Source organism: Dreissena polymorpha, chromosome 8 (assembly GCF_020536995.1).
Source record: "Dreissena polymorpha isolate Duluth1 chromosome 8, UMN_Dpol_1.0, whole genome shotgun sequence".
Taxonomy (NCBI): domain Eukaryota; kingdom Metazoa; phylum Mollusca; class Bivalvia; order Myida; family Dreissenidae; genus Dreissena; species Dreissena polymorpha.
The window spans coordinates 73,998,507-74,022,306 of NC_068362.1; the positions used below are offsets into that span (position 1 = coordinate 73,998,507).

Sequence of the window (23,800 nt, forward strand, 5' to 3'; positions counted from 1 at the left end):
TTCAAGGCCTAACTTAACTTCCCTTTTAGTCAATGATCGTTTATGCCCATTGAACAATCAATATGAACAGCGTCTGGGAAAACAGGGCTTAATGCTTGTGCTTAAGATGCCCTCCCTGATTAGCCTATGCAGTCCCCACAGGCTAATCACGGATGATATTTTCTGCTTTTACCGTTCACAGAAGGTATCTTCTTAGCAAAAATCCAGTTATGGTGGAAATTGCCATCCCAATTAGCACAGGCTAATCTGTGACAAAACTTAACGCACAGCATTAAACCACCTTTCCACAGAGTGCAGTTTATATAATGAAATGCCATGCAGAAGATTACAGAGCTTAGTTACCATGAAATGAGTTATTCTTATGGCACAACTTAAAAGTTTAAATCATTTCCAGCAGGAAGAGTATCATTCCATCATTTATGAATTGATAACATCGCAAATCTGACCATCACTACCATTATTTTACAGGTGTACGTGAATAATTGACATTCAGGCATACATGGTATTCGAATATCATCATTTGATTATAACAGCACTGTTGCGTAATTTTTCCATATGATCAGTGATTGATCACGTAACAGCGTTTTTTTTCCTTCTTTAACTAGTACCGGGGAACGGTACCTTTCCCAAAGCCTACCGGAGGCTTCCCAATTTTAGCACCGGACCTTTCCCAATCTCGATATCTACCGTTCCGAACGATTTTAGGTGCCGTTCCCAATAGCCAGTGCCTTTTATTTTCGCTGGAAATATCTTTTGATATTGTGGAGCCTTTCATTTTCGGCCATTTATTTTCGCCGGACATTGTTGCGTAGAAAGTAAACAAAACTTTTCAAATGGGGCGCAACTCTAACCGCTGTGCAAAATGTGAATGGATTACATAACCGCGACGAGTGATCGATATTTCCCGTGAAAGAATTCCATCGCTAAGACCAGTCTTCCTTACATCAATAAACTTTCTCAACACTAAATTTTCGTTGACATTAAAAAAAACGTAACTGTATTGAGTTAAATGCGCATATTACTTCTATGTATAGTTTTTTAAGTGTCAAATCCGGACAGTAACTATTCGGATACGGATATAAACAAATAAAAGTTTAACATAAAATTAAAAATAATGAGACATGGGTGTAAAATCCTATAGTTATTTACAACATATACATAAGCATTTCATGGCAGATGATCTTAATATCTTATTTGATGATTTGAAAAAAAATCAAAACAAAATATAAGACTTACCTTTGAAAATTATTGTTAAAGCATTCCACTCTAAAAACTCATTTTGGTTACGTGTGACTATTCTCACTGTCTATTGTTAAATGATGTCAAACCAGTACAAGATCCATTGTTGTTGTTTTTGTTTAGTTTTTAAGTTTTTAATTTAACTCACATGAAACATTGCAGGGCTTGTAAGACTTTTAAGGGCTAAAACAAAATTATTAATATTATTTTTTATGCAACCTCAGTGCTTATGCCTACCACTGGAAGATATTTTTTTCCAATTGACGGGCACATTTTAACTGAAGTGGCAATAACACAATTTTCACATGACATGATACGATAGTCAAACTATCATAACCGTACTGTAGTTTTTCTGTCAAAACCTAGAGTTTAAAATGCTTTGTGATGCAGAATATAGCCCCTAATGATAGATTACATGCATTTTAAAGGTTCCCAATTCATCAATTTTGCGACTCGAATTTTTCCCAATTCATTGATTTCGCGACTCGTTTTTTTCCCAATTTGAAGATTTCACGACTCGAAAAATTCCCAATTGTAGGGGTACAGGTACCTTTCCCCTTTGGGGAAAAAAAACGCTGCGTAAGCTATGTATGCCTGGCATTTCTTACAAGGGGCAAAATATGAGAGCATACCACACATAACATTTGAAAATAGAGGGTTGTCGAGTGCAAAACTATAGTATCTTATATTGAAATAAGAAGCAGTTACAACTGTTTCAACCTAAACCCTAAAATTGCACTTACATTTAGGGTCAGACTTTGTTATATGAGGTTGTTACCTTGAATAAACCAACATGTAAATATTTTATCTATCTATCAAGTCTTAGTTATTGATTACAGCCATTATTTCATCAAGTCATTGGACTTCATGGAAAAGGTAACGACTTTGCTTAACAGTTATGTCAAATTAAATCAGTGCTGCTGCATATAAATCGCAAAGCCATCAGTTTAACTATTCCCTGAAGAAACCTAAATACCATAGTATAAGTTTGACTTGAGCTTAGTCACGAGAATTGACATTCAAACTTAATAATTATGCAAATTAAAAATGTTTGTCAGTAATAACATCATTTTTGCAAAAACGCAAACAATTTACTTCACACTTGATTGTTTCAATATGCACAATATGCATAAATTGGAGAAAATAATGATTAATGGTAATTTAAATTTTATGAGTGTAATTTCGAAGTATAAAACATATTTAAATTTTCTGTCACAAGAAAGTGCAGACTTAACACAAAGGCATTCACTTTTCATCCGATCTATGCGTGATTGGAATAGGGAATACAAGTGACAAAGCAAATCGGACTTTTTATCCAATATTTCCCTCGTGCCTATAATTATTGCGCACTTTCAATTCACTCGGAAGAAGAGAGAATTCAGGGTTATAATTGCGCTGTCATCTTAAATTAACGCATTAATTTGAAGCATCTGATAAAGAGAAAACCTGCAGGAAAAAACCTTGTTCAAACCAGTAAAAATCACCTCTCAAATAAATCTTACATATGGTTGGAATTTTTTATTGAACAGGTTGTCAACCATTCTGACAGCTGGCAACAACGACACTTATCCTGAAATTTCCATCCAGCAATACAAAACTCAATCATAATGACATATTAACTTTCAACATTGGTACACTGAACACTATAAAATATTCAATTTCATTTTTTGAGACAAAGGTGCAAACAGGTGAATTAATCAATCTTAACTAATCATTAACTTCAACTTAACCTCAAATAATAAATGTTAAAAGTACATTTAAGAAGCTTCATAACCTGTACATGTACATACAAAACCCTTCTGGTATTTTTAAATAAAAGTGACACCTCCATGCACATGGCAAAGTCACGATGCTCCTAATGGTTGTAAATCAGGAAAAGATTTATAACTCTACTTTTCAAAATTAATTAGTTTTCTTAGCATTCTGATAATTTTTCACTTTAAAGTAGATTGGTACAAACTTGTTTTCCCTGTATTGCTACAATACACTTCATGTAAATTCCAAGTCATTATTATGTTCAATTCGTAAACACACCCAACTATTTTGAAATCTTTCAAAAATCAAGCTCTTAACTTCTAATTAAAAAACAAAAAGTACAGCTTCCTTGATATCACTTCAAAAAATCACAAAGAACAACAAATGTCACAAAGTCAACCACTCCATGTATGTGACTCAATTAAAATAATAATATCCAACACACATGTGCAACTTAAACACCCCTATTCACCTTAACGCTATTCTCCCTATCACACACATCAGCGCACCAATTTAAATACGTAAACAAAGACAATGCAGCTGACACTACTTTAGATATTTAACGGCCGCTTGCCAACAGCCATATTAATCACCTCATGTACATGACCACTCCAAACAGTTCGCTTCTTGATCAATAAAATTATCCCACACTGCCTGATACAGTACCATACAAACAATCAACTGCGTAATCTACAAATTCGACATTTCACATAAACAACCCAGACACTGATAGCACATGTATTTACCTATTGGCCCAAAAGTGGAAAATTTCCTTTCACTACAACCAAGCAGATATAATCCTTAATAACACTGCACAAACAACTTTTACATCCAGCCCAGAACACTCAGGTTTATCATTAAATGAAGGCCGACCTGACTTCATGTACATTATCAGAGTCACTGCTTGATGTTAGTAACCTTTCGGTGCATGTTTGTGTTATTCTTAGAAATCAGTGACGCGTAACCTGAAACACTTGAGACCAGAGAGAGAGAAAGACAAGGCGGTGGTTACAATAATCAGAACAGGAAAAATTAATCACAAGTTTAATATGCTGGTATTTAGGTCTCGTTTAACATGGGTTATAAGCAGGCTGATAAAATGGTAGACTTAATAGACAGGCTTTGTGTTTCAAACTGATGACTAGCCTTCATGTAAACTTCTACATTGAAGTTATTTAGATTTCTTATTGAGATTCCCTGCTCATCAACAGAAACAATATACTTATTGATTAATTTTCATATTTACAAATGTACCTATCACAAATGAATTAACAATTGATAAGAGCTTATCTAAAGTAAATTATGAGTTAATTTATCAGAATATCAAAGACAGTAAATGAACTTTGTTTGTACGCAAAAGAATTTGAATAACTGCATTAATGACATGTAAAAAATTTAAAATCATGAAACTTACGTAATGAGGCTACATTCCACCGTGTGATAGGTATGAATCAGCCCAGCTGGATGGACAAATCACTCGATGTTTTCAGTTCACATTTAATAACGAAACGCTTATAAAACACCCAGTTACAAAATAGTGCAAATACATGTACACTGCGTAATTCCCAATACCATACTGGTAAAATTCTGTGTCAAAGAATTGAGATTCTCGCATTGAGATACAATCTACCGAGTTGTGTCCTGATCAACGTTTAGGCTATTGATCCAATACAGCAGTTTTGCTAAAAACGATTAAGGATACAATTTCATATTACAATGCAGACCAAACAGGCTATAAATGTTTGACGCATAATCTAGTCCACAATGTACAAGTTACAAGCTTGACGTACAAATGACAAGCTCACTGGGAGGAATTGAAGAGAATTAGTGGAGGTCTCATCAAGCGAGAATTCACCTCCATTTAAAACCCCATCACGGCCCAGACAGATGTAGAGCTCCTGTCCTCATGTATACTATCTTGTGTTCCTGAATTATGTAACTGGTTAACCACTGGCTTTCGGTTTGAAAGGTAGTAGCAGTTTGAAAGGTAGTAGCGGGATTTTAATGACAGTGCAGGTACTTCAGATTCTGATAGAAAACCATCTGTGTAGCTGTCTAAATCAGGTTGTTACCTTTCTCAATGGCCAATGGAATGTGGGACTCAAATGTGAAATGTGTCCGATTTAAACCATTAAAGGAACATTATGTCTTGCATTATTGAACATAGGTATGAATTGGTTGGACTTGTCTTGGACTTAAGTAAACACATTATATTGGAAAAGGGAGATTAATCATGTGTTGAAGTTAATTAGACATTTGACTTTTTAACATCCTACTAGGGTAGATTAGAAACAAGTGCATTATAAGTGTTTAAGTGTACAGATTACACCCAAATTATTTTACTGCTTTTTTACAGACAAAAATCTTGAGGTTTAAATGAGGCCTAAACAAAAAAGTTTGTTTCTAGTAACCCAACCAACCCTACATTTTCAACGTCCACTCTTAAGGTTCCAAGTCCCCAAATCAGGATCTGAATATTTAGTTAGAATTTAGTGCTTCTTTGTTGTTATTTTATAACAAAAGCATGCTGAAATTATACTGGAGATATGTCATATCATCCAGGTGCAGGGGTGTGATTGAGGCAAAGTCAGAGGGGAGGAAAATTCTGTTGACTGATTTTGACTACGCGAATGGCGCGCATAACGCAATGACAAACCTAAAAACAGACATTAAAACAAGAGCACCGCCTTGCGGGTGCAGACCGCTCATCTATTTTCTTTTTAAAGGTGAAGGGACTCTCATTTTCAATCACAAAGGAGGGAGGAGTGGAGTGAAGAGGGGTGTATAGTGTGGGGTTGTGGACATTTATTACATTATCTTCCAAAAAAGCGAAAAAAAAAAATAATAATAAAAAAATCGGGGGGGGGGGTATAGTGTGAGGGTGTGGTGATAATTTGTGAGATGATCTTAAAAAAAAAAAAAAAAAAAAAAAAAAATCAAAAAAAAAATTTGGGGGGGGGGTGGGGGGGGGGTGGGGTGGGGGTATAGTGTGAGGGTGTGGTGGTCATTTGTGAGATGATCTTATAAAAAAAAAAAAAAAAAAAAAAAAATTAGGGGGGGGGGGGAGGGGGGGAGGGGGGGGAGGGCACGGGGGATGGTTTGGGTGAAGTCTATTGTGGTATGTCAGGTAAGAGTAGTTTCATCAAAGTATCAATCAAATCTAATCATAAATAAAGAAGTTATGGCAATTTTAGCAAAATTTAATAATTTGACCTTGAGAGTCAAGGTCATTCAAAGGTCAAAGTAAAATTCAAGTTGCCAGGTACAGTAACCTCATGATAGCATGTAAGTATTTGAAGTTTGAAAGCAATAGCCTTGATACTTCGAGTGGATCGAAACACAAAATTTAACCATATATTAAAAGTTACTAAGTCAAAAAAGGGCCATAATTCCGTAACAATGACAACCAGAGTTATGCAACTTGTCCTTTTACTGTACCCTTATGATAGTTTGTGAGTGTTCCAAGTATGAAAGCAATATCTATGATACTTTAGGGGTAAAGTGACCAAAACATAAATCTTAACCAAATTTTCAATTTTCTAAGTATAAAGGGCCCATAATTCCGTCCAAATGCCAGTCAGAGTTACATAACTTTGCCTGCACCGTCCCCTTATGATAGTTCATAAATCTTGCAAGTATGAAAGCAATAGCTTTGATACTGTAGGAATAAAGTGGACCTAAACACAAAACTTAATCAAATTTTCAATTTTCTAAGTATAAAAAGGGCACATAATTCTGTCAAAATGCCAGTCAGAGTTACATTACTTTGCCTGCACAGTCCCCTTATGATAGTTAGTAAGTGTTGCAAGTATGAAAGCAATAGCTTTGATGCTTAAGGAATAAAATGGACCTAAACACAAAACTTAACCAAAATTGTCAATTTTCTAAGTATAAAAAGGGCACATAATTCTGTCAAAATGCATGCCAGAGTTATCTAACTTTGCCTGCCCAGTCCCCTCATGATAGTAAGTAAGTGTACCAAGTTTGAATGCAATAGCATTGATACTTACTGAGAAAAGTGGAACTAAACGCAAAACTTAACCAAAATTTTCAATTTTTTAAGTATAAAAAGGGCACATAATTCTGTCAAAATGCACGCCAGAGTTATCTAACTTTGCCTGCCTAGTCCCCTCATGATAGTAAGTAAGTGTACCAAGTTTGAATGCAATAGCATTGATACTTTCTGAGAAAAGTGGACCTAAACGCAAAACTTAACCGGACGCCGACGCCAACGCCAACGCCGACGCCGACGCCGACGCCGACGCCAAGGTGATGACAATAGCTCATAATTTTTTTTCAAAAAATAGATGAGCTAATAAACAACTTCTTGAACTTCATAATATTTCTTTAGAAAAACCTGTTAAACTTCACATTTAACATACTGAGGATGCATTAAGTAAAGTTAAGTAAGTATTTATTGTGATCAATAGCAGCAGTTTTTCAATGTTTTGAATTACAGTTAATAGACTAAATATAAACAAACACACTTGAGGGTTCTTCTGGTGTTAATGATGTATTAACTGAGTTAAATTAATATATTTAATTTGTTTACCTTTCAATATCTTGCATTTCGCATCTTCACTCATTTCAAAGCTATTTCAGTTAATTGAACAGCGTGACAAACATAATAAAGCAGAATATGCATATGAATCTGATTATACACAGACTCACAGACATATAAATCAAATCATGTTTGTCTATTTCCATGTTCGAACAAAACTCTTCTAAATTGTTTTACTTCGCGAGTAGACTAAACTCAAATTTGCAAACACTGGTTTCCGTGACACATATTCAGTGGGCACATTTCTTAACAAAATATGTGTTGCTTGTATCTAAAACGTAGTCTTTTTTTGACAAACACATTTCATTATTCCTATCAGACTAGGTGATGTCAGTCGTTTATTAGATTGCTATTTGTTATTTCAATAATCTTAATTTTCTCTTCACAACGGCGCCATTTGCAAACAAATCAGCTGAGCGCATTTTAAGAACACGATTTTAATTGGAAGATTGGGAAACGACAGCCAATTATATGGCTCGTTTTAAAGGCACAATCTACCAGTGTAAAATGCGGAGATATTTGGCGGGCCGCTTATGAAATACGTCCGCGGAATCGGTGGTAGACCCTCTCCCCCACATTTTTTAAAACGAATTTACGCAAATCTCAGAAGTGACATCCGGGACAACCCGATCCGCGGATCCGCGGAAAAATCACACCCCTGAGGTGGAAAAAATGGTTGGTTACAATTTATGTAACCAATTTAAGAAAATCACATGAAAATTCCTCAAAATAATAGAATAGACAAAAAAGACTTGACCAACTGACCCATATTTTTAGGCATTTTACCAGAAACAAACCTTTTTTTTGGCCTAACTTCAAAAATAGTATAGACAGAGAAGTTGATGATGTGTCACTAGTGAACACATGGGGACACCATTTAATATACCTATTTAAAGCAAATTCTTCTGATTTTAAAATTACCTAAACACATACATACAGTATTTGAAAATTCTGTGCGTAGATCAACAAAATGTATGTAAAGATTGCGCATACCAGAACATCATTCTGTGTTTATGAATATTCATGCATTGTACATGTTCCAGTACATTCCATGTAACATGGGAATTTATTCTCCAGACAGTATTGATGCATCTCTAGTAACTCCATAAATTGCAAACAAATGCATATAACATAGCAGCCAGCAAGCTACACTTCTCCAATGCCATGTTGATACAAGACATCTTAACTTCCAATGTGTCTAGACAGACATGAACTTAAAGGCACAATCAAATTACCTTCAAAAGCTACACAGGAGCCTAAATATGTAATTAACATTCAAATCCTTATCTTACGTAAGCTTTATAGAAGTTTCATTAACAAACCATCACATTGAGGTCAAGGCCCAACACCTTCACAACCTGAATCAAAGATTAAACATCTACCTTCAAAACCAACATCTCTTTAACCTTTTACCACTAAGATAGGTACATGTATTTTGACGCATTTGTAGTCCCTTACAAAGTTACATTAACTAGAGACCTTTCTTACTAGACCCAAGTTTTAAAGGTTTCAGTTGCAACCCACAGATACTAATGAGCAGCAAACAGCATTAAACCTGAACAGACTGTTAGTTACTTGCAGGCTGTTCTGGTTTTAAGCTGTTTGCACATAGAAATTTCACTTTGTCTCTGAGTGGGGAATGGTTAAATTAAATTAATTGCAAATCCCTATTATAAATAAAAGGTCCAATGTCTTCAAAATCCCTATCTCAATATTGAAGGTCCATCACTTCCTATATCTGCACCAGAGATAAAAGATCCAATGTATTTAAAATCACAACTTAGTTTAAAGGGACATTTTCACAGATTTTCCCATGTATTGAAGTTTGTCTTTAAATGTTTTAAATTTATACAAAAATTAGCAAATTTGAAAGATTTTTTTCAATTTGTCAATTAAACAAATCATGAAAAGGTCCCTTTAACGGCCCAATTACTTTCTAAAGTTTGTAAATAATTCAAACATAATTTTCTCCTTACAGAACAAAATTTTATTTGCTTAAACATTACTCACAAAATGATCATACAAACAACCCAAAACACTTTTAAATGTTACAAAAGATGTACATGTATATTGCTTGTTTTGAAAGGAAGTTACTATGTAATATAAAAATAATATTATGGGAACATAATTATCGATACATTTATCATTCACAAAGAAGGCTACCTTTACTGTGGGCTACATTATTGATTTGTACTTTTAAAATCAGCCCACACCAACCCATGATCTAGAACCTTACTTATCATATAAATACACTTCTTTTTCTTGGCAACATCAGTTTAATCAAAGCGCTGAAGGCACTGAAGATGTTCGCTATTGCATAATTTAACACGCAATTCATTTTTCAAAATCAATCGCAAGTTTGAAATGAACACACGCCATTCAACTTAAAAAAGTGTGTGTCATAGCGCACGGGTCGAGTTTTGTGTGCACTTTTTATCATCCTTATTATTATTTCATAGAAATAACTAAGACAAAATAAAAACAGCATGCTTTTTTGGAAGTTCTGAAAGCAAAGAAAGTATGATGAAAATGGTAATGAGAACTTAATATAAAGAAAATTTGCAGTCACCATCATATTAAAGGAATATTTTTTCTAATATCAAATGACTATCTCACCAAGAATATAAATTCATAATGAAAGTTCCGTGTACAAAACTTTTGATTTTTGACACCATATACACATTCAAAATATACAATAATCTTCGTATCTTGTATATGGAGGAATAAAAGTATATAAACATTGCTGTTTATGCTTTACTTGTTACCCGAGCAGTTCACACGGTGTCAACAACGCTAACATAAACATAGGTATAGAGCACTAATGCGCTTTTAGGCGAAGCTGTTTCAGTTTTCATCTTAGTGACTTTAACATAACGCCAACAGACACGCATGAATATTTTCGAATATTTAATAAGCTGATTCGAGATACAACCTCTGAATTTTTGCTACATCACTGCGTATGTGCTCAATTCAAAGGATGTAGCACTGTTCAGTGTAAGAAATTCTGGACTACTCTCTGTATGCTCAAACGACACAAATTGTGGCCCTGTTACAATTACGCGTTACAATCCATCTTGCAGAATTTCAATTTCGCCTCCAAGATGAGAAAACAATCATTAGCGAAATAGTATAGTGTCACGATAAGAGAAAATCGTTTAATTATCATACCACAATGTTTGCCGTACTTGGTCAGCACGTCTGGAAATCATTCCTTAATGCGTCGATAGGCTAACAAGTTTGCTATTTTGAATTCAATTTTGTATCAAAAGCATTGTTTTTAAATGTGGGATTTTCAATTCGCAATGAGATTTGTAATGACCCTCGTCATGCGAAAATGGGTCTTATTCCATATGCGCCCTTCATATAAATAGCCCACTCAGCTATCCCTCCTTCTGGTAAGGAGAAACATAACATATTGAGTGATTTTAAAGCGAACAGCGTCGCCTATGGCCTGACTGCGCAAGAGCACATGTTGGGTTTAACAAACGCTTGCCGAAACGCATAAGACCCATTTTCGCATGACGGCGCTATTGACGTGTGATTTAAATGTGACGAAAGAAAACTGCGTTTAAATCAAATATAAACATACGATATATTTCGATAATGAAGAAAGATACTCATAACAAGGCATATGAGGACACATATGAAGTGCTCTCCCGTAGTATATTTTTTATTTACTCACACTAATGTGTGGTTTTACAATGCTAACACACATTTAATGCGGTGAATATGCAGCTTACAAGTGAAAAACACAACACAATAGTTTAACTTTTGTTTAATTGTATTCAATTATTTAGAAAAGTAAATTGCTAACTTTATTTCAATGTCGGCGTATACGCCGACTACATTTTTAAAAGACATGTATTGTTATAAATATATTTAATATAATATATTTAGTTGTTTTCGGTTTTAGCGATTATAAAGCATTTTCGAGGTTGCCTATAGTATGCCTGAGTAATTGATGAACTCATATCCAACTGTCAATGTATTGAGAACTGTGAATATAAACAAGCTAACCCTTCTACTAAGCTTCTACTATTGCGTTGCTAGCACCCGTAAATACAAAAGATCGCCGCTATGTGTTGAGAACCAAGAACGCTTTCCAGAAATACCCGATGTAGTAGCTTCAACGAGGTTATGAAACAGGTCATTCGTATTATTATTATAAATTATGTGTTATATTCGGGTTAAGCGATTATGATTTTTTTTAGTCTATCGTATCGCTGAAGTTATTGTTGAACTTATGTTCAACGTTTTATAAATTGAGAATATAAATAAGCGTCAACTTTTTCCCAAATCTCTCAATTTACGACCTGTACTACCTCATTGAGTTGTATGTGAGAGCGTAACCTATTGCGTTGTTATCGCCCGTAAACTTTCCTTTGTTTATCGACAGGCGCATCTATTAATAGCCTCATATCATGAATGCCAAAACACCCGCGAAAAAGAACCACGTGACCAAATAGGACGCTAAACGCAAATACCATGCGACTACGACTTTAATTATGTAAGAACGCTCCGCAATTCCTCTGAAGCCGGGGCCTTGTGATTGCTTTTACGTAAAGAATTGACCTCTAACTGAAGTAAGCAAAGGAAACGCAGCACCTAATTGACCCATTCCTTCTATGTGCGAAGGCAGATTGAATTTTACTAATGTATGGTTTGCCTATTATAACACACATTATAATGCGGTAAATATGCGACTAAAAGTAAAAAACACTATAATTAAACTTTTGTTTTTAATTAAGTTATTTAGAAACCAAAATTCCAAACCTTATTTCAAAACAACAAGACTACATTTTTTAGAGAATATTCTTGTTATATTTAAATGTTTTTTAACAGTTTCAGCGATAATGAATCATTTTTATGTTGTCTATCGTATCCCGGTAATAATTGTTGAACTCGTGGTCAACGTGTTATTAATTGAGACCTGTGAATATAAACAAGCGTAACCTTATACTAGTGCGTAATTCTCACCCGGACTCCCCTTTGTTTATCGCCAGCCTCAGATTTATGAATGAGATGAGCGAAAATACTACGTCACGCAGACGCAGCAGAAAGTGGACTATTTTAATCATTCATAAACAATCTCCTCCGCGACACGTGCAATACGATCATTGTTTTTTTTATTCTTTTCTATAAAACACCATTCGAAACTATTGCATTTAACACGATATTAATATAATGTTTCCATTTGTGAATAAACATAATTGGAGAACTCAAACCTCTTGCATAAATTATACAACTCTTTCTTCGCGCGTAGTGTAAGCGGGAATTGGGCTAATCATACCCAAGCCGTATCGACCTGAATTTTACATCAAGCACATTAGACGGTCGCTAAAGCGACCATCTAAAAACAACATAATACACAATATATTGACTAAAGATACCTAACAATTGACAAATCAAACATAATTACATGTAACAAACTTGTACACTTAGAAGTACAAAGTTATTTATAGCCATGTATAAGGTTTCATATAATTTAAAACAATGTAAAAATACATATTAAAACGGGCAAGACAAAAGAGAAACAAACCATTAAATTATACAGAATTAAAAAATAATTACCAATAATTTTCTCCGCACAAGTATCTCTGTCTGTCAACAATCTAAATACCTTGAATGCACAAAAGCCTTCGAAAAAAATTCCAATGTCTCTGTATAACACGATTCACTATTTACCTGCCAATGTTCACACACTTAGCTTTTAACCTGTTATATACTGCAGTGTACATGAAAGTGGTTTGTGTACATGAGGGCCAGGCTTGTCTAGATTTTAAATCTATGAGCACAAGCATGTAAACAGAGTGAGTTTCTTTTATATGCCAATGTTATTTGATGAGAGCGGTTGGCCTACAACTACTACTGTACACTGGTTTATGTTTGTGTGCAAAACAGTAAAAGTTGTACTGTTATTCATGTGAAGATTATTCTGGGAAAGCTGGGCGTAATTCACATGCCCAGTTGAGTCCCATACTAGCCTGTGCAGTCTGCACAGGCTTATCAGAGACGACTGCACTTTTATGGAATTTTTCGTTAAAAGTAAGTCTCTTCTAAACAAAAATCCAGTTAACACTTTGCATGCTGGGAAATTTTTCGTCTGCTAAAATGTTGTCTGCTGAAATTCTAAAATTAGCATTTTCTTCGATTTTTTTCCAAAGAATACTATAAGAACAGCAAACAGTTTGGATCCAGATGAGACGCCACAGAACCCAGATGAGACACCACGTTCTGTGGCGTCTCATCTGGATCCAAACTGTTTGCAAAGGCCTTCAAAATTTGGTTCCAGCACTGAAAGGGTTAAGGAGGTAAGTGTTGTCCCTGATTAGCCTTGTCCTTGTTTTCCACAAAACGGTTCCGTGGGAAGCCAAGAGCTGCATTCAACGCTAGATAACTTATAAACATTATATTGTTTCATTTAGATTTTTTTTGTTGATATTTCAATGTTTGAAATCGTTTCATACTGACTTAAACAATGTATACGAGTCATGAATACTTTATTTGCTAGTCGTACTCTTGTTTTTAAAGTGATTTATTAATTAATTATTACATTGAGATATATTACACAACAATAATTTTGACATGATCACAATGTTTAAACAAAACTTCTTACTGTAGTATATTTCTCTACAGATCGTGACCACTTTACAGTACAGCGGAATGTAATATTTCTCAACATGTACATGTCCTTATTGACTGTGGCTATATCTATGAAGTCAGAAGCATAGGTGTGCAAATGTATTAATAACCTCAACAGGTCTTTTGTTAAATGAATTCTGTTCAAGCCTGCATGTACAAACTGATCACCAGTGATTAGGTAGAATGTTCAGTGCATAAAAGCACAAATAATGTGGTTTACAGGTAAAGAAAAGTTTGGCCCATGTATATTGTCTACTTTTTGTCTGCTATATTGTTTACTATTTGTCTGCAACATGTAAGCTATATATGTGCAGATCATTTTGTTCCCTGTCAACATTGCTTTATTTATTTCCAACTCCTGTTAGTTGCTCAACATTATAAAACAATTGTATAACATTATAAAACAGGAGCTATTAAGTGTTTACGAATATACAATTTACTGACAAATTAATTTAATCCTGACTAACAACAAGATTAAATTGTAACTGATATTGTACTTTCACTGCATTTAAAACAACACAAGCACCAAGTTCATGTCATTAAAAGTAGAAGTCTGTGAAAGGCAATCTGATCATGTCCTTTAATATTGCACAAAAGGACAAGCAAGCCTATTACAGCCTTTTGCAAAAAAGTGTTGCATAAAGAGCCTTCCAGATTAGGCTGTGATATCTGCACAGGCTTATCACATACAACACTTTCAGCTTAAACTGGCTTTTGTGAAGAATTGACTTTCTTTAAACAAATATAATAATTTTAATAATAGAAAGTGTTTTACTTGATTGGCCGGTGCAGATTGCACAGGCTTATCTGGGACGACACTTGACACACGCCCATTAAGTCTTTACCACATTGATAGGTATTTTGAAGCATTTGTAGTTCCAAAGAAAGATAAATTTAATTACCTTAATTAAAGACCTTTCTAACTAGATTTAAAGACTTCCTTCCCAACCCTTAGATACTGAGAAGCAGCAAACAGCATAAAACCTGCACATAGCCATTCTCACTTTGCTTCTTAGTGGGAAAGGGTTAATAACTTGCAAAGAAATTATCACCTGATGTTATTTTTTACCATTAAAAAACACCATTTACAAAAAAATGTACTCAAAGATGAATAAGATTACAAATAACAGAGCAGAACTTTGATTACTAACACACCTTTAACAAGCCTTTCCATAACTTTTAAGCACATTATCTCCTTCAAGATAAAGGATGAAATGACTGAAAATTAGATCAAGAAAAAAGGTGGATCTCAATGCTGAATTCCTGTGGTCAGAGTTTATTTTGTTTAAAATGACACAATTTGAATGATAGAGAAAATGAGCATTGTCGAGTCTGTCATATTCAACTTAGTTTCATCTTGGTCAATTGATTGAAATGCTAATTCTTTTTTTAACAAGTCATTATAAATGTTTTAACACATAATTATGGTACTTGGACCAAAATTTCTCACCAAATTCGTACAAGTTATTCATCCTTAAATAACGCAAAACATGCACACTCAGTTAATGTATATAGATCATAGATTTAATATAAATTACAATTAACAACTTCAAATACCAAGAGATTTTTGCTATGGCATGAACATTAAATACCAACAAAGGACCCTGGGACATGTATTCACAGACACTAACCTGTGAAGAAATATAGTGTTACCACACCCCACAGCGTGGCCTGGGATACCAAGTCTGGGTCAACCGCATGTCATACACATTTAAGGGGCAAAAAAAGGTCAAAGCACATGCATGTTGACCTCAGTGGATTAAGTTCAAACAAGAATAAAACAACCTGACTTAGCCATTAATTTCTTTTTCAAACTAACAATGTGCAATATTATCTACAGTACATTGTACATGTTTGATCTTTTTTCTGAGCTAGTTTGAAGTTCCCATTTAAACAAGATGTTAACAGTTGTACACATTTTAGGACCATTGAAAATTTAATAAGAATTAATATTCAAAGAAATCTCCCACTGCTTATGCTAACAGAAAGTTAGTAACTATGCTATAAATGTACGTTCTAAAACAAAGCAAATTAAACAAGAGCGCCAAATGGTTTCCACCTCAAATTGACAAAAAACAACAACACTGAATTAATGCATGAATATTTTTATATACAGTACAGCAAGATTGTCAAAGTTTGTTTGATCTTTTACCATACAAAAATCTTATTATATATTGTGACCATGTTCTTAGTTACATCAAGATAAGCAGGTTTAAAGATAAACGCAGGTTACAAAGCAGCGTTAAAGCAGAGAAAGTTTAACAGATCATAATCATATTCCCCCAACAATTAGGTAACTCTTCTTTTCTGCAGATGTGCAACACAATAACCAAGCGTCTTCAATTTCTCCCGCTGCAAAATTATTCAACAGACAAGAATGTGGGGCTATTTTGAGATGAGCATTCATGTACAAGAAAATGATGTACATCTCTCGATAATTACACCTTCATCCCGCAAACTGGTGAAGGGATGTAAACATGCTTGTAAAGAAAGTTGTCAGAATTTAACAGCTTTTGATAAAACATGTTCACTTACAAGCATAGTTACAGAGATGTTAAGTTTGATTGAAAGAGCTGCATATGTCAGGCACATTTGGTTGAGACTCAATTAATTAACAATAATAATTATATTTTATACAAATTTAAAAGTAGACCCAACACAATATTGATTGGGCAATACTCATAATGATACCGGTGTTATTTAATCATGTCATGGTTTATTACCTATTGAATATTATGTAATTGTTTTAATGCTGCTAAAAATAGCACTGTGGTACAGTACAGCCAAAGCGGCACAAACATAATCCGCGGCTACGCCACGGCCAGATTATTAGTCCGCGGCGGCCGAATCGTGTGTTCACGCGGCGTATCGCCGTGGCACTCGGCATCGATCCGCGCAACGACGCCGAGTCTGTATTAACCTCGCGTACTTTCGCGGAGTAAATCCGCCGCATACGTACGCGGCGGATCGAGTGAAAAGATATCCACCTACATGTACATACATGTATGTGTAGCGTAGAATTAATTACGCGCAACTGTTTATGTTTCGTTCGATTATCATTATTATATTTGTAATCCGAAACACACTTCAGAATTTTAATGCTAACGCGTCCTTTGGCAAATTCTAGCGTCAAATAAACAGTGCTGAAATATCCTTTGTTTCATAAAAAGCGTGCGAAAATTATGCAGACATGTAGAACGTCGTTTGGAAAGTTTGGGTGTATTTTGTGTTGTATAAATACATGAACATCACGTCAGGCGTAAATCGCGTGTTCAGTGGAGAAAAAAAACGCCCCGATTAGACGTTATTTCATCATCTCTATAAAAAGTAACAAATGCCCAAATGTATTTGATACTTAAGGAAATATCGAGAATGTTTGTGTATCGTAAATATTTACCAGCATTTGCTTTAAAACTGGAATATACGGGATTATCGGGTAATTAGTAGCGATATAAACTGTATAATATGAACAAAATAAAACGTGTTTATATACGCATATTCAAACAATAGTTGTAATAAGCCGATAATTTACAAAACTACAAATACGTCGTCACCGTCTTGATTATTGATGTGGCTTCAAACTGCTAATTTTCTCAGCTAAAATATAATAGCGGAATCAACATGCAATTAATTTATAAATCCACCATATGCTGGAGCCTTGACCACTTGTATGTGCGAAAACATAATTACGTGACCTTGTTTATGTGTGAAATACATACGCTACGGGCGGGAAACAAACTTAATAATTGGACACATTAACTATGCTTACATGTATAGGCTAATACAATCCGCGCACAATAAATTTATTATGATTTTAATTATTATTATAATTGTTCTTTCAAAATTTGTTAACTACATGTAACTTATAATTAAAAAAAAATAATTTATGATCGCATCGACTCGGCATCATGTCGCGAACCGCGGCATGCCTCGGCGGACAGATGCGAAGTTTCGCGGCGAAATGCGACTTGCCGCCGCATACTGACGCGGCTTCAACGACTGACGCGGCATCGACTCGTTTCGCCTTGCCGCCGCGGATCGCGAAATACGTTTGTTCCGCTTTGGCTGTACTGTATGTCAGATATTTTATCAAAATTTAGCCCTAAACAACATTATATCTCCAATGTCAGGACGGTCCTTATTTAGCCCATGCATAATACTACAGACGCTGTACAGCCAAACAGGTTAGCAGAAACAGACATCCACTATGAAATTATCGATCACTACATTTTGCTAAATCAACATGGCCTTATCTTTTACTAGACCAACAATATCACTGCAAAATCAATGATAAATTCCGCACATATGACACTGGCCAGTCAATAAGAATCAATTCGAAAGGAAGTTGTCGTGCACTTCATTTCGTCTTGGGACTGTGGTCTGACATGAAAGCATGTGATCAGTTTGGATGTAAAGTGCACTGGATATAAATCATATAAGCATTAGAAAACTATCCAAGAACTAATTCAATTTGTTTAATTCTTTATTCCTTGTGTAACACTCCCTACCATTTTTTTATTGTCTTATCAGTTTATCTTCATTTGTTTAGCATGAAAGTTTAAGGATTTTTGTCAATATTTTTATCAAAATCGAAAACATGTTTTTGTATTACTAAGTTGATGTCCAATGTTTAAGTTGTTAAATCACCAAGAAGGGCCTTCTAGTACATGTACTATGATTCAACATTTAACATAATACTTAATGTTAACCATTATGTAGTTCAGAATTGAATTAAACAATTGAGTATTTTAATGGAAGAAAACTTCAATGACAATGGAAATTGCGAAAAACTGAATTTCAAATACTTCCAGTGCATTGTATGTAAAAGAAGCTAGTTTTAAAGGGACTGTCAACCACGACAAAGAAGAAAAGAAAAGTTGTAAAATACCATATTTTTTACAATTATTAGTTTATATTGATTAAAATATCACGACTGGTATATTACATTACTTGAAAAAAATTGCTAAGTTTTTATATTTTCAGTATATTTGGTAATAAATTTTACTGGGTATGTCTACCAGGTAACTATTAGTTAACTATAAATAACGCCAGTAGATTGATCATGGTTGTCACGTGGTAAACCCAGGAATGCAAATTGTGCATGCGTATTGAATTGTATATATTTTACATATAAAATGATCAATCTACTTGCGTTATTTATAGTGTGTATATCGTTATGTCACCTATTTTAGAAATATACTTTTGATTTCACATCGCAAAATTTTATTACCGAATATACTGAAAATATTAACTTTTTTCAAGTAATGTAATATACCAGTCGTGATATTTTAATCAATATAAACAAATTATTGTAAAACAAGGGACAAAATTGTCACAAAACCAGGTTATCATTGTGAAAAAAAAATCTGATAAAGAGAGAAAACTCAAACTGAACTTTATAAATGAACAAACAAAATTAACCCCCTTTGTAAGTTTTTTTTTTTTTTAATCTATTTTTAGTCGTGGCGACCTTGACATTGGAGATATCGACGTAATTATTTCGCGCGACACACCGTCCAATGATGGTGAACAAATGTGCCAAATTATTTTAAAATCTCACAATGAATGACATAGTTATGGCCAGGACAAGCTTGTTCCGCCAGCCCGCCAGCCAGCCCGCCAGCCAGCCAGCCAGCCAGCCCGCCCGCATTCGCCAATCTAATAACCAGTTTTTTCCTTCGGAAAACCTGGTTAAAAATACGGTATTTTACAACTTTTCTTTCCTTCGTCGTCGTGGTTGACATTCCCTTTAAACAATGGGCACAAAATACTACTTTAAAAACCTCCTCCACCAATTTAATGTGCATATGATGGGCCACTTTCATTATGCAAATGACTTAACTCTTTCCCACTCAGAGGCAAAGTAGGAACGGCTGTGTGCAAACAGCATAAAACCAGAACAGCCTGCGAGTAAATTGCAGTCTGTTCAGGTACTATGCTGTTTGTTGCTCATCATTATCTAAGGGTTGGAAATGAAGCCTTAAAAACTTGAATCTAGAAGGAACTGACTTAAATTAAATTTATTTTTTGAAGGGACTACAAATGCATTAAAATATGTATCTTCATGTAAGTGGTAAAGGGTCGAATTGGTTAACAGTGATGCAACCAAGCAGAAACTAATGCACACTAATTCTGAATCATAAAACGCCAAAAAAAGGGGAAACAAGAGCTGTCTCCATAGGATGACATATGCCCCGGAAAACGCTTTGATAGAAATATAGAGCATTTTTTGAAACCTAAACGCAGATTTCGAAACCTAAACGCGGACCCTTAGTTCAAGGTCAAGGGGTTCAAAATTTGTGTGTGTATGGAAAGGCCTTGTCCATATACACTTGCCTACCAAATATGAAGGTTACATCTGAAGCGACATAGAAGTTATGAGCATTTTTCGAAACCTATACGCAAAGAATGATGGACGGACAGACTGACGGACAGTGTGATCACTATATGCCCTCCTTCAGGGGCATAAAAGTATATTATTAATACTTTCAAAGAGCATGTCAGCGGCATGCTCTATACAAAGGTTGGAGTCTTCTCAGACATCTAGATCTGTCAGACAAGCAGGCTTACTGCCTGTTAACTTTGTACCTTGTGTCACACAGCACTAAAATGTTGGTCAGACTTTCATGCACTTTTTTGTCCCATTTGCCATACGTCCGGTTTCTAGCTAAGGTTGCAGAAAATTAATGCATGGAGCTATCAAGTGCAAATAAAACTATTCAAAGGGACACAAATCTTTTTCAAACCAACGCAAAGAGAGATAACTGCATACACCACATTTGGGCATTCATTGGTTATGAATACTGTCCCTTTATTGGGAAATATTAATTCTTGATTAAATGCATAGTTTTTGATACTTGATCAAATGCAACTTTGTTTATCAAAGATAAAGAGAATATTAATTTCAAATTATATTTTTTTTACAAATGTCTATAAAAGACAAACTTTAATCAATAAAGACTGTTATTTCAGGTTGTGTTTTCATTTGAATGAAAAGTTACTTTTGCAGTCTATTGTAAAAGAAATTATGCTAAATTATACTTTGACTACAACATTTAACAACTGTATACCAGTGTTTTTTCATCATTTTGGGAATGGGGTAGGGTCCCTTTTGGATTTTAAAAAATTATGACGTTTGACGGTTTCCACTAAAATTAGAAAATTAGTTGTTTTACTAACAAATGCTTCAAAAGTGTTTTTAATAGTATATTTACTAAGGTTTAACTCATACATCTGGTTGGGAGATGAACAAACAAAATGTTGATATCTAATGAAAATATAAAATATAATTGTTTAACCTTAAATTGGAAATTTTTGGAGAAAAAAATATTCTTTTATCAATTAGGAATGGGGCTGTACACCGGCCCCAAATGCAAACGAAACAAGATGCGTTTGTGAAACACAATGTCCCCCTATATGACGTTTGACCTTGAAGGATGACCTTGACCCTTCACCACTCAAAATGTGCAGCTCCATGAGATACACATGCATTTCAAATATAAAATTGCTAGCTTCAATATTGAAGAAGTGACATTACATGACCAATTTTGACCTTGAAGGATGACCTCGACCTTGACCTTTCACCACTCAAATTGTGCAGCTCCATGAGATACACATGCTTGCCAAATATCAAGTTGCTATCTTCAATATTGCAAAAGTATTCATAAAATAAGCGATTTGGGCCACATATATTTGACCTCTGACCTTGAAGGATGACCTTGACCTTGACCTTTCACCACTTAAAATGTGCAGCTCCATGAGATACACATGCATGCCCAATATCAAGTTGCTATCTTCAAGATTGCAAAAGTATTCATAAAATAAGCGATTTGGGCAACATATATTTGACCTCTGACCTTGAAGGATGACCTTGACCTTTCACCACTCAAAATGTGCAGCTCCATGAGATACACATGCATGCCAAATATCAAGTTGCTATCTTCAATATTGCAAAAGTATTCATAAAATGAGCTATTTTGGCCACATATATTTGACCTATGACCTTGAAGGATGACCTTCGTCTCGGTCCTTCGAATGCCAGAGTTGAACCCGCCTCGTCTGTCGTCACCTTGACCTTTCACCACTCAAAATGTGCAGCTCCATGAGATACACATGCATGCCAAATATCAAGTTGCTATATTCAATATAGCAAAAGTTATTGCAAAATGTTAAAGTTTGCGCAAACCAACCAACAGACAAACCAACAGACAGGGCAAAAACAATGTCCCCCACTACTATAGTGGGGGACATAAAAACACACACTGTACACAAAATATTTTTTATTTCAAACTTTTCTAAATATATACTAACATAAGAACTAGAGTGTTAACAAGGTTTTACTCAATCAGTATAAGCTAAAATGTACCGCTACTGGTGGCCATGTTTTTCGCCAAACCAAAGCCATTTTCGAACTCAGCCAAGCTATTATTAAAACAAATCTCTGACCAAGTATCAGAGACTAAGATTGGAACATTTATGTGAGTTTTAAAGTGTTAACAAGGTTTCACTTTAGCCTTATAAGGAAAAATACCAGCACCCAGGCGGCCATATTTTTTCAACAAACCAGAGCCATTTTCAAACTCAGCCAGGATATCATGATATCATATAAGAAAAACTGCCACGCCCCCTGGCAGCTATGTATTTAAACCAACCTGAACATTCTCTATCCACAAGGGGTGGGGTAAAATTCTCCCCTCATTTTGAACAAGAGCCGTCTCCTTTGGATGACATATGCCCCCGATAAACAATTTGATAGAAATTATAAGCATTTTTCGAAACCTTAACGCATTTTTCGAAACCTAAATGTCTAAGTTCAAGGTCAAGGTCAAAGGGGTCAAAATGTGTGTGCGTATGAAAAGGCCTTGTCTAAGTTCAACTTCCACCACCCTCGTCATCATTCCATCTTCAATAGAGTTAGTGATAAGTGTTTGGACCTGCGACCTACTGTGAACCTGTAGCTGGATATATGCTTCAACTCGTGGACCACCTCTTTTTATGCACAAATTTGTTTACGGGTTTTAATTTAGATTTTTTTTACCTGTTTTGTGAATTCTGAGCATCCATTTTTCTTGTTTATTACAGAGAGGCAGCAAAGAATGAACAGAAAGACAGCATTTTGGCAGAAAGGCAACCGATATGCTTCTACACCGTGCAATGACATCGCTCGTTTCAAAAAATGCTAAGGCATAATCTACCAGTGTAATATGCAAAGTGGTTTCAGGGCTGCTGATTATTTTACAAATTTACGTGAATCACTGACATGACTGACAACCCGATCCGTGGAAATCCGCAGATCCACGGAAAAATCAAACGAACCCTTTCCATGCCTGGAACTAAACTCTGTCAGTAACAATTTCGCGCTCTTATTAAAAACACAAGTTTTACATGGCATCATGTATAGTGAATGGTGCAGGTGCGTACAAAGGGACTTAAATAATATCATCACGTGGCTGTAGAAAAATTTTGTAATTCAGTTCTATAAATGGACATGACAAAATATACTTGTACTGAAATTAAATTGTTACCGCATACAATTTGTAATGGGTTTTGTTTTCACAACTTACTGGCCATAAGTAATTAATTGCTCACCATAGCATTTAACTT

The 23,800-nt window shown here is 34.9% G+C and overlaps 1 protein-coding gene and 1 long non-coding RNA gene across 12 annotated transcripts in view; one reads left to right on the plus strand and one right to left on the minus strand.

The window, feature by feature from the left end:
- Window positions 1-23,800, minus strand: part of LOC127841986 (C-terminal-binding protein-like) — a 71,957-nt gene that overhangs the window by 36,729 nt on the left and 11,428 nt on the right. The window contains exon 1 of one of the 10 annotated variants that reach the window (XM_052371256.1): window positions 13,127-13,317. The exons of 5 other annotated variants lie outside the window; for them this stretch is intronic. The gene's annotated coding sequence lies outside the window, so the exon portion shown is untranslated. Of the gene's footprint in view, window positions 1-3,466; window positions 3,539-3,587; window positions 3,720-3,740; window positions 3,898-4,408; window positions 4,791-13,126; window positions 13,318-23,800 lie in introns of those variants that run through there. 4 more of the 10 variants (XM_052371260.1, XM_052371254.1, XM_052371259.1 and 1 more) reach the window with 4 other exon arrangements.
- LOC127842003 (uncharacterized) lies at window positions 18,538-23,730 on the plus strand. 2 transcript variants are annotated; one of them, XR_008031453.1, is made up of 2 exons: window positions 18,538-18,607; window positions 23,279-23,730. It is a non-coding gene; the product is annotated as an uncharacterized LOC127842003 (long non-coding RNA). The 2 variants fall into 2 exon arrangements; XR_008031452.1 differs by lacking the exon at window positions 18,538-18,607 and adding an exon at window positions 19,532-19,899.